The sequence below is a fragment of the Gossypium arboreum genome, chromosome 3 (assembly GCF_025698485.1).
Source record: "Gossypium arboreum isolate Shixiya-1 chromosome 3, ASM2569848v2, whole genome shotgun sequence".
NCBI lineage: Eukaryota > Viridiplantae > Streptophyta > Magnoliopsida > Malvales > Malvaceae > Gossypium > Gossypium arboreum.
The window spans coordinates 92,849,713-92,863,312 of record NC_069072.1 but is presented as its reverse complement, the minus strand read 5'-3'; positions in this window follow the sequence as shown (position 1 = coordinate 92,863,312).

Genomic DNA, 13,600 nt, shown 5'->3' with positions numbered 1-13,600 from the left:
TGAATATTAAACTTTTAATTGAAATATGGAGTAAAATATTAAATATTAAATATTTAAGTTTTTATTTTTAATTTTAATTTTTAATTTTTTAATTTTTAATTTTGAGTTTATTTTTATTTCGGTTTAATGTGTAATTGTAGACGTGAAATTTTAATTGTGGTTTAAATGTATAGTTGAAACTTTAATTTTGATTAATCATACACTTTTAAAAAATAAATACATCAATATATTTTTATATTGAATAAATATAAATATTTATGTATCCATGCAATATATAAATATAAAATGATGTTATATCAATAATTGTGTAAAATAAAATGAAAAACGTGGAGACACAAATATATATTTTAAAAAGAAAATGAGTTACAATTAAAAAGCGTGGAGACACAAATGAGTGCAGAGAATTTTCGTTCCTATAAATAAATATATATTTTAATTAATCAAGATAGAAAATATTAAAATAGTATAAACAAAAACTGTTAATAAAATTTAAAGGTAAACTTATCATTTAAAACATTTTCCACAAAATATCCCTTCAATCCATTAAACAATATAACACGTTATTAATATATAAAAATATTTTTTATCAAAATCAAGATATCTATTATCGATAACAATAATTAATTATAAGGTTTAGGATTTAATTATTGAATATGATTCACTTGAGATTAACATACTATATACCCATGGCCATTAAACCTGGTAACACCCCGTACCCGAGACCGTTGCCGGAGTCGAACACGAGGTATTTACGGACTTATTTCGTTGATTTTCACAGTCCATTTTAAAAATTTCCAGACAAGCTGGCTAACTGCGTCATTGTTACCTTAAAAATCATATCTTGAGTTCCAGAACTCGGAAACCAGTTTCGTAAATTTTACCTGAAACTAGACTCATATATTCATCTACAAATTTTTTTCTATAATTTTTGGTCAAGCCAATTAGTACAGTTTATTAGTTAAAGTCTCCCCTGTTTCAGGGTTTGACTGCTCTGACCTTCATGCATTACGACTTATATATCTTCCTGTCCAGGGCTTCATTACTTATGCCGTTTATTTCTAACGAAACTAGACTCAAAAAGGAATCTATACATATATGGCATGACCTCTAATTATCTCTGGTTAATATATAGTGAATTTCCAAAGTCAGATCAGGGGATCCAGAAATCGCTCTGGCCCTGTTCCACGAAAACTTAAATATCTCTTAAAGTACAACTCATATGATCGTTTCATTTCTTCCATATGAAATTAGATTCATCAAGGTTCAATTACATAATTTATTCACTATTTAATTCCATTCCTACTATTTTTAGTGATTTTTCAAATCCGCACCACTGCTGCTGTCAGCATCTGTTTTTAAGGTAAACTTTATCTATTTCATGGTTTTCCATGAATCAACTAGAATTTGTCATACAAAGCACCAAAATGATCATGATTAACCATTCCAATGGCTAATCGTTACCAACATTTCCACACCTCTCAATGAACAACATACAAAACGATTATAATGCTATGCTCAAAGTGTATATAAGCCATTTTCGCATGGCTATCCAAATTTATACAAAACCAAAGGGTACGTGACCAACAACAAAAAGGGGTAGTCCTATACATGCCATTTTCAGAGTTCAACCAAAAGTGTACCAAAAAAAAGGGCTTTGATAGTGTGGACGACTTCGACTTCGACGATCCCGAGTCCGATAACCGACGAACCAAAATCTATAAAATAGAGATTCAAAGAACGGAGTAAGCATTTAATGCTTAGTAAGTTCTGAGCAATGAAATCATGCACAACTGAAGTATAGCATTCATACGACTAAACGAATAATTTCATATACACATATTCTCACAATCATACCTACTTCACATTTCCAACCTTTATATTCATACGTAAGGAATCAACTTGTCTAAAAGCTGGAAGCTTGTTAGTCGATTGAGCAAATACTATTTAGAAGGAATCAATTATCTCAATGCACATACGAAACATACCTCATCGTTGGGATTTTACGACGTATTAATTGAAATTATTACAGCAAGATCGCTCATTCCCAAACCCAAGTATCTTGATTTAGCGGATATAACCACTCGCACAAGGCCTTGGTCTTAGCCGGATATGGTCACTAGCATAAATGCCTTCGGACTTAGCTGGATATAATCGCTAGCACAAATGCCTTCGGGTCTTAGCCCGGATATAGCAACTCGCACAAATGCCTTCGGATCTTAGTCCGGATATAGTCACTAGCATAAAAGCCTTCGGGACTTAGCTCGGATATCATTCGAATAACCATGCACATATATCAATAATCATGACACATCCATATTTCATTTTCATTACCAAAGCTCAAACACAAGACACTTATCACACTTACTAATTTCGGCTCAATAGCCACATACAAAGAGCACGATTTTGATTTGCTTTATGACATGATCTCTATGCACATACGGCTACCCATCATACGTATAGACTAATTAATTCAACATATAATTCAAGTAGAATCATTATATCACCGTATTTTTGTCATGACTATACGTCATGACTTAATCAAATCGTAAACTAAGTTTCATTACTCGAAAACTTACCTCGGATGTTGTCGAACGATTTCGGCGGCTATTCAATCACTTTTTTCTTTCCCTTGTCCAACTTTGGTCCTCTAAGCTCTTGAGCTAATTCAAGCAAATTTAACTTATTAAGGTCTCATTATGCTAGCTTATGGCCGAATATGACAAGGAGTTGATAGGTCATATGGCCACCTTTAGCTCAAATACAAAGTGGTCATACGCATTTTTAATCATATTGAGCAATTTAATACAATTAATCTAAAATTTCCTCATGTGCACCTTCATGACCGAATACACACATCATTAATCTAATATCAATTAACTAAGCACTTTAACAAATTCTCCTTGAGCCGATTTTCTAAGTCAAGATAAAAGCATCAATATGCTTGCCCCTAACCGAATACATGCAACACCAATCTATCTCATGTGGCCGAATATGCATGTCTATGTTGAGGCCAATTATATGCTTAATACTTCCTACAAATATGGTTACTTGTATTAACTACATACCATTTTGTTTCAAGTTCAAAACTCGGCTAATACACATATGTACACTAGTAATCAAATACTAATATTGGCACTTCACCTTACTACCATTTCTCATGCAAATAACATGAACAACAACCATATTTCCTACTATGGCCGAATGCATCAAGACACCATACCATTTCAATTTTGGTCATGGGTTAAACAAAGAACCTAATGTCTATCTCAAAAAAATGCTAAAAAGAAAATCCAAGAGGCATCAATCCACTATCACATGTATCATTATAAAGCTTCACATTTAGCATGCAAATGACATCAACACAAATCCACCTTAGCCGAAACTTAGCTCATCTTCATGCATCATCACCAACATCAAACACCACCCAAGAAGACAACACCCATGGCCGAATATCATCTCCATCACATAGCAAAGATTTAAACCATGGGCTAGGTAGAACTCAAGCTAACAACTAAAACATGCATGCATCTCATGGAACATCATCAAACATACCTTAATCTAGATACAAGTATGGCCGAACCTCCTCAACCTTTTCTTCCCCTCCTTCCTTTGATTTTTCGGTCAAGAAGAAACAAATGAGAACCTTTTCTTTTTTTTTTTTTCATCATCCTACTAACCATTATTATTTTATCATTTCTAACATAAACCATTAACACAACATGTTTATGATATGTTTTTCCCATCACCCTTTGTCATGGTCGGCAACTACTAATTAAATGGGGGAAATTGACATGCAAGTCCACCCCTTTGATTACATGCACTAATAGATCCTTATAGATTAACCTATCACATTTCAAAAGTGTCACACATAAGTCCTATTAACTAAATTCACATGCAATTAACTAAATCAAAGCTTAAAACTTTCACACATTCATATTCACATATTTTAGACAATAATTATCATATTCAAATAATTTGGTGACTCGGTTTAGCGGTCCCGAAACTGCTTTCCGACTAGGGTCACTTTAGGGCTGTCACAAACCTTAAACCATAAAACCCTAAACCAGAGACCTTAAACCTTAAATATTAAACCATAAACCAAAAAATAAATTTAATCAATATTAAGTATTGCTTCCATAATTTATTATGAGCATAAGCTTTTACATTAATATATATGTATATACACATCAACATCCATGTGTTGTTTTTTAGGGTTTAGGGTTTTAAAAGTTATAGTTTAGTGTTTAGGGTTTTTAAGGTTTAGGGGTTTATTATTTTAAGGGTTATAGATTAGTGTTCATGATTTTTTAGGGTTTAGGGTTTTAGGGGTAATATGACTTTTAGCGGCGTTTTACCAAAAGCGCTGCTAATGCTCTGGTTTTTAGCGATGTTTTACCGAAAGCACCGCTAATTCTCTGATTTTTAGCGGCATTTTACTAAAAGCGCCGTTAATACTCTGACTTTTAGCGGCATTTTACCAAAAGCGCCGCTATTGCTCTGACTTTTAGCGGTGTTTTACCAAAAGCGCCGCTATTGCTCTGACTTTTAGCGGCGTTTTAACGAAAAATGCCGCTAAAAACACTGCTAAAACCCTATTTTCCTGTAATGCATCTTTTATTTATTAGTTTTGTTTATAATACATTATCAGCATAAGCGCTTACATCAAGTCAAGAGTCTTGTGTTTTTTGTTAGTTTGGATCAAGCGATATCATTAATGTTAAAACTTGCAAAACTTGAATTTGTGGCTCTTGATATTACTGGAAAGAACTATTTATCCTAGATGTTAGATGCTAAAATACACTTAAATGCAAAAGGCCTTAGTGAAGTAATTAATGAAGGAAATGAAGCATCTAGTCAATATAAGGCCAAAGATATGATATTTCTTCACCATCACCTCCATGAGGGACTAAAGACTGAGTATTTGACTGTTAAAGATCGACATGCCCTTTGGAATAGTCTAAAAGAAAGATATGATCATCGGAAAACCATAATACTTCCTAAAGCTCACTATGATTGGCTGCATTTGATATTTCAAGATTTTAAATCTGTGAGTGAATATAGCTCAACTATGTTCAGAATCACTTCCTAATAGAAATTATGTGGAGAGAACATAACTAATGAGGATATGTTAGAAAAAACATACTCCACATTTCATGCACTTAATGTTGTCCTGTAGACACAATATTGTGAAAAAGGTTTTAAGAAATATTCTGAATTAATATCTTGCCTTCTTGTGGCTAAGCAAAATAATGAACTGTTAAGAAAAATCATAAGTCACATCCAACTAGATCTACTACATTCCCTGAAGCGAATGTGACATTATATAACAAAAATGATAAAGGCCACAGTAGCAGTCATGGTCGAAGACATGGTTGTGGTCGTGGTCGTGGTCACAGTTGAGGACGTGGACGAGAATGAGGTGGTCATTTCAGGAATACCCTGTAACACCCCTAACCCGTATTCGTCATTGGAATAGGGTTTCAGAGCATTACTGAGTAATCGTAATCTAATCATTCATTTCAAACATTTCAAAAATCATAAAATGATTCATCATTAACATGCATAAAGACCCTTATTAAGCCTTTGAGAGTTTGAAAACACTTTAGAAACGATTTGAGACTAAATAGGGAACATTTTAAAATTTTAGAAAAAAAGTTAGAAAATTTTTAATTGCAGGGTTCACACGATCGTGTGACTTACACAGCCAAGTCACATGCTTGTGTGTCTAGTCGTGTGGGCATTCAAAGTAGGGACACATGACCGTGTCTCAGCCCGTGTCTGTGCCTATGTAACTCTTTGACTTGGGTCACACGGCTAAGCTTCATGCCCATGTGCCAGGCTGTGTACCTTTTGAAATAGCCTCACATGCTCGTATGCTAGCCATATGTCTCACACAGCAAAGTCACACACCCGTATGTCTGGCCGTGTGGTCCTAAAATGTGCCTTTACCAACAAATTTACAAATTCCTACATGCTTGGGCATTAAACAACTCAAAAACCATTTGTTTAACCTGTCCAAAACACGATCAAACACATTCAAAACATGCTAAAATAATCATCCTAGGTGTCTAACCAATGTACCCTTTTTTGTACCACATTTATATCATCAAAACATCAACTAAATTAAAACTATAAACATGTCAAAATTCATTCATTTGGCCCAACTCAAAACTACCTATGTAACAGCCCATTTTTTGTCAAACCGAAAAGTGGTTTTCGGACCATAAATTTGAAGTCAAAATAATTATTTTATTATTATTTTAATAATCCTAGCCCATGTCCGATACCGTGTAACTCTTTGACTTAGGTCACACGACCAACACACACCCGTGTGGCTAGCCCGTGTGCCTTAAAAATGGTCATACACGGTCGTGTGTGACGTCGTGTGCTAGGCCGTGGCAAACTTGTAGGGTATACTGACTTATGCCACACGGAAAAGTCACACGCCCGTGTGTGAGGCCGTGTGGAGCATACTGGCTTGATTTTAATTTCAACACCAAGGGACATACAGCCGTGTAACATAACCATATGTCACACACGGCTGAGACACACGCCCGTGTCTCTGCCCGTGTGGACAAAAATAGGCTATATACCAAGCCATTTTAACCCATCAACCCAAATGACACCAAAACATAGCATACTATGACATTTTAACCAACCAATTCAAGCTTAATTTATGCATAATCCATACCACTTTTCTCAATACACACAAGATACAAAATATACCATACCATTTAGACCAAAATCACATATACAATTCAATTAAACATACACTTCTATACTTGAATCATTTAGCCTAATTTCACAAGCAATTCAATATCCAAAAATCAACCATTTGATCCTCATAATGCCTATTACCATTAAGCATCACACTTATTCAACACATTTCACAAGACATAGTCACATATATATAAACATGGTTCAAACATACCAAAATAACAAAAAATGAGCCATAACTCATGGCTATATATACAAACCAAAACATATACATTTACAAGTCAATTCAAATGGCTAAATTCATTAACAACACATAACAAAAAAGGCCAAAGTTCCTATACATGCCATATACTTAAAATATAAGCTCAAAAGTACTAAATTGATAATTGGATAGTGTGACGATGTCTTCGACGATCCCCGAATCCGAGCTAGCTTTGAATTCACTATAAAACATGGGAAAATAAACAAAGTAAGCTTTATAGCTTAGTAAGCTTGTATGAAATCAACTTAATATAACCATAAACACATAATTCATCAATTGAATATAAACACATATAATTCATATTAACTAACAAACCTTTCAAATACTCATTTACAAAACTATATGTATTCTTCACCGTTTCTTCGATTTAAAGCTTATATGATTTATGTACATACATGTACCATCTCGTATCAATCTCATACTCAACCACATCATTCATTTACCCGTTGAACCATTCGAAATAAATTTTAAATACTCGGGAGCCTCGCACCCTAAGTGCCAATATCATGGCCCGAAGCCAAATCAATAAAGCTCGCACCTGAAGTATCGATATCATGCCCGAAGCCAAATCAATGTAACTCGTACCCGAAGTGCCAATATCATGGCCCAAAGCCAAATCAATGAATTCTTTAATGACATGTCACTAGTATCCTAATCTATTCCTAAGGTTCAATCAGCATTTCATATGATGAATCATCGTCGACTTACTATCGAAATATCCGTAGTCTTGTATTCATAGTTTATGCGATATCAAAGCATATAAAATACATTTGTAATGAAGCTTACTATATACAAACTTACCTCGAATGTAAAAAAGATGAGACGAGTCAATTAATTCGAGACCTTGTTCTTTCCGCGATCTAAACCCGTATTTCTCCTTTCTCGATCTATATAATATCAAATTTAGCTTATTTAATAATCACTCTATTCAATTTAATCCAAAGTTCACATTAAGGCACTTTTACATAATTGCCCCTAATGTTTTACAACTTTTACAATTTAGTCCTTATTTCATAAAAACACAAATTCATGCAATTTAAAACTAACCCACGCTAGCCGAATTACTATTATGCCTCTAAAAGCCCATATTTTTCATTTATTTCACATTTTAACCTCAAATTTTTCACATTTCACAATTTAATCCCTATTTTGCATTTTCATTAAAAATCACTTAATAAAACTTGTATACCACAACAAACATTCATAATCTGTCGTCAAACATCAAAACACATGCTTATTCATCAATGGAAACATTCAAAATCTTTTACAATTTTGCAAAATAGTCCCTGGGCTAGCTAAACCTAGTTGCAACGATCTCAAAAACACATAAATCATTAAAAACGAAACAAAAACTACTCACCTATTGAGCTAGAAAGCTTGGCCGAATGAAAAGGATGACAATGGCTTCTCTTTGCCCTAGCAATCAGTTGGAGAAGATGATAATAGGTGATAAAATCATTTTGTTTTATTTAATTAACCTTTAATTTCTAAATTACAAAATTAACCTTATTATTAATTCAAATTTTCAATTATGCCAAGCCATTATCATCCACTATCTAATTAATGGTATATTTATCACATAAGGTGTAATATCCTGATTTTGGGCCTAGTCGGAATAGTGGTTTCGTGACCACAAAATCTGAGATATAAATAATTATTTTATGATTATTTTAAGGTCTATGATATGATTGCATGATTGTGTGAAAATTTCGTGAAGAAATTTTATGCATAAAGTGCTTAATTTGAAATTTGGGACTAAATTGAATAAATTGCAAAACTTGTGTTCTAGAAGTATTTTGCATAAAATTGAATTAGATTATTAATTAGAGGTCCTTAAAGAGTAATTTTACCAATTTCTAAGTCTATGGACAAAATTGGACATGGATGGAATTTTGGAAAGTTTAGTAATAAGGGCATTTTGGTCATTTAGGGTAAAATGAATTAAAATACAAAATTAAAAGCCAATTTTGCTCATCTTCAACCCCATGGCCGAATATAGCAAGGAGAAACCATGGCTAGGGTTTTTCAAGCTTCCAAGCTCGATTTTAAGTCCGTTTTAGCCTCGTTTTTAATGATTTTTACGTTTTTGGAGTCCCTAGCTCGATTTAGCTTATGCTAGCAATAATTTAACCTAGGGTTTATATTTGGAAAAATACCCATAAGTGAAATTTGTTTATTTTGGTGTTTTATGATAGAATATGAGGTTTTAAATTATGTTAGACAACTTGTGCTACTCGGTTTTAAGTGAAAATGAGCAAAGGGCTTAATCGGTAAAAATACCTAATAGTCATAAGTACATGTTAGAGTGAGAATTTGATGTTGCCATAGAAGGAAAAATGATCAGCATGTCATAAAACATAAGAAAATAGGCTGAATTTTAATTTACGAGCTTTGGGGCAAAAGTGTAAATATGCAAAAGTTTAGGGGCAAAATTGTAAATTTTCCAAAATATGATTTTGGGTCAATTTGAATAATGTGAGTCCTAATTAGACTATATTTTAAATGATAGAGCAAGGAAAACTGAAATTCGGCTAAAATAGGAAAATACCAAGTGGTGGATTTAAATGGTAAAATAGCCATTTTCGCATACGAGGTAAGTTCATGTGTAAATAATGTAGCATAATGGTTATTTTTAAGTTATTGATGTTAATTATATGTTATGCTGAATTTTATTATGAAATGTATGCTTGTGGTTAATTTCAAATAATATGCAAATTATGCGAACTACTTGTTAAATATAATTGTTACCGAGTATTGATTTCGGCATTCTACGGAAGATGGCAAGGATAAGTGTTCGAGGGAAAAGCCCATTTGAACCTTAGGAATAGATGAGGATACAAGTGACATGTCACTAGGATGGTTGAGCATCCGAACTCGTTGAGTTGAGTCCGAGTTCACTTATGGATGCGACGTCCGAACTCGTTGAGTTGAGTCCGAGTTCGTGAGATGTAACTAGGCATCCGAACTCGTTGAGTTGAGTCCGAGTTCACTTATGGATGCGAACGCCGAGCTCGTTGAGTTGAGTCCGAGTTCACTTATGGGCGGGTTACATGGTAGCTTGGCTACATATGTGGCACTTATGTGCAAACTTTCCATGTATCCAATTATATTCGATGTGTTCAACGGGTAAAGTTCTACTCAAATGGAGGAATACTCAAGATGAAAGGGACGTATTGGTAAGTGTTGTGAAATGGATACTTTGAACAAGTATGTACTTAACCCTCGGGTTGAAAACTCGATATAACAACAATATGGTAAGATGATAAATGAAAAGGTGATATGAATGTCTTGGTGATGATTATGCAAATGATGTTTTATGTTTGCTTATATGGTTATGTTACTTGCTATTTGCATGTGAGCTTACTAAGCATTTATGCTTACTCCCTCCTTTTCATTCCTTGTAGTGTTGACAAGCCAGCTTGGAAATCGGAAACGGTCGGATGCACGCTCACACTATCCGTATACCATCTTGGCATAATGGCTTGTATATTTTGAGTATGGCATGTATAGCATTATAATCATTTTATATGTATGGTCTTATGATATGGTTATTGAGTGGTATGGAAATAGAAATGCTTGGTAATGATTAGCCATTGGAATGGCTAATCATGATCATATTTGGTATTATGTATGTCAAATTGCTAGCTAATCCATGGAAACCATGAAATAGGTAAAATTTACCATAAAATAGATTCAGACAGCAGCAGTGACGTGAGTTTGAAAAATCACTAAAAATAGTAGAAATGGAATTAAATAATGAATAAGTTATGGAATCGAATTTTGATGAGTCTATTTTCATATGGGATAAGCAAAATAGGTATATGAACTATATTTTATGAGATGTTTAAATTTTTATGAAACAGGGCCAGAGCGATTTCTGGATCCCCTGTTCTGAATTTGGAAATTCACCATAAATTTTACAAAGATAATTAGAAGTCACGCTTTATATGTACAGATTACTTATTGAGTCTAGTTTTATTAGAGACAAACGGAATAGTCATTGAAGGTCTGTATAGGGAGATATCTGATTCGTAATACACAGAGGTCAGAGTAGTTGAACCCTGAAACAGGGAGACTTTAACTAATAAACTGTACTAATTGGCCCAACCAAAATTCTAGAAAAAATTAGTAGATATATATATGAGTCTAGTTTCAGGAAAAATTTACGGAATTGGATTTCGAGTTTCGTAACTCGAGATATGATTTTTAAAGCGACTGTGATGCAGTTAGCCAGCTTGTCTGGAAATTTTAAAATGAATTGTATGAGCTGTTTAATTAATGAATTAAGTCCGTTAACACCTCGTGTTCGACTCCGGAAACGGTCTCGGGTACGGGGTGTTACATAAGGACCTCTACTTTAATGTCCTATGGCTATTAGACACCTTTAGCTAATAGAACATCATTTTTGCACTTTACGCGATTTAGTCATTTTTATCAAATTAAGCATTCAAACAATAAAATTTCTTAACAAAAATTTCACACAAACATATTATCATGCTGAAAGTATTAAAATAATAATAGAATAATTATTTTAACTTTGGATTTTTGGTCCTGAAACCACTGTTCCAATTTGACTAAAAACGAGTTGTTACAACCTAAAACATTAACATAAATTTTCATGCACTTATCTAGATTTGGTTCAATTTACCATGCCATAATATGGCTTCAAAAACAAACACATGTTTATATGTATATACCAAACCGACATTACATTTATAATCCATCCACAAAATATCTATCATTTAGACGTCCTAGGTACATGCTGACACAAAATATAAACATCACCACATTTGAGTTCGGGATCGTTGTTGGATGTTGAATCGACGATTAAAAGAGAAGTACATAATCTGCTCACGGACAAAAAAAAAATGTACTTTGAGTAAAACTCAATGGTATTTCTATAATCTGAATATTTAAAGACAGAATAATATAATATGCACAATTGAATTTTAAGCACATATTAATGTCCAGTATCATGACTATGATATGCTATCATATTTCATTTGTTAAACAATGTCCCAATTCACACAATTTCTATATAAATAGTTATTCACATATCAAACCACATTTATTTGTACAATGACATTAGCCATTCAATACTCAACTCATGAATACATCATTTCATACCATACTCAATTCTTATCACTTGCTCTATAATAGCTTTTCACAATTTGATCCACATATCATTTAAACAATAACATTATCCATTCCATATCCAATTCATGAGTACATAAATGTTTCAAATCACTATCCCATTTTTCAATTCACATGCAATACCAATCAAAGTACCATTTTATTTAATTACCCCTAGTAACACGATTCGGACGCGGACAGATACATAGATCCAACCACCACACCATTTGTAACAGCTCTATTTTGGACCTAGTCAGAACAGTGGTTTCGGGACGACAAATTCGACGAGGAAAATTTTATTTTTATTATATTATGGTCGACAGTTTCACGAAATGATTTCGTGAAAATTTCGTTCGAAAATTTTGACGTTTGGGCACTCAATTTAGTCAAAAGGAATAAATCGTAAAAAGTGCAAAACTTGATTTCTAGAATCTAGAGGTGTCTAATTGCTATGAAATTTTAAATTGGAGGTCCTGTTTCATGATAAAAATCTTCTAAGTTTCCCAAAAGTTTCTAAAGTTCTCAGTTTAGTCCCGAACCACTCCCAATGTATGTTTTGGGCCTTGTTGGCCCATATAAGGGATGATATGCATGTGAATGAATGATTTTAAATTGAATGAAATTTTATGGCCTGGTTTTGTATGTTTACTTATGTTTTAGTCCGATAATGCCTCGCACCCTGTTTTGGCATCGAATACGGGTAAGGGGTATTACATTTAGTGGTATCAAAGCTATGGTTTAGTCGATTCTTGGACTAACCTAGTGTATGTGAGTCTAATTATACATGCCATATTACTACTCGTGATAGTGTGATATCTCCCGACTCTGAAAAAATTGTTTTGTTAAGATAGAGATGATTTCCAACTGAGCTATTTTTCGATAATGCTGAAAATGATATTGAGATGATTGAAATGTGCCTATGATGTGTCAAAATTTGGAAAGGTATGAATAGAAGTTCATGATATGTATGTGATAATGTATGAAATGAGATAACCATAAGTTGAGAAATGTGGAAACGTGGAATGAAATAAAAGTTTATATGGTGATAAGCCTATCCATATTTGTTTGGTATTCATATGATGTTATGTGCCCAACAGATTTGATTAAGTGAATATGATAAGTACACTTACACAAATTGACAAAATGTGTGTTTATGTACACTTGTTTGAATATGTGTGATCAGTGTGTTTATATGGTTGAATCTTATATTTAATTGTTAAATTAGAGAAAATATAATGTTTTGTTTTATGTCTTTGTTATTGAACCATGAATTTTATAATAGAATGAAAATTGAATTGGAAGATCAAATTGAGTAGAACGCAGGAAATGAGTATGATCATTCAATGATGATTTGACGGATAAGACCATGGTTAGACCATGGCAAAGCATGGAATGTAAGACCATAGCCAGGCTATGGCATTCCAGTGAAAAGACCATAACTGGGTTACGGTATTGTGATACATGTAAGACCCTGGCAGGGCCATGGCT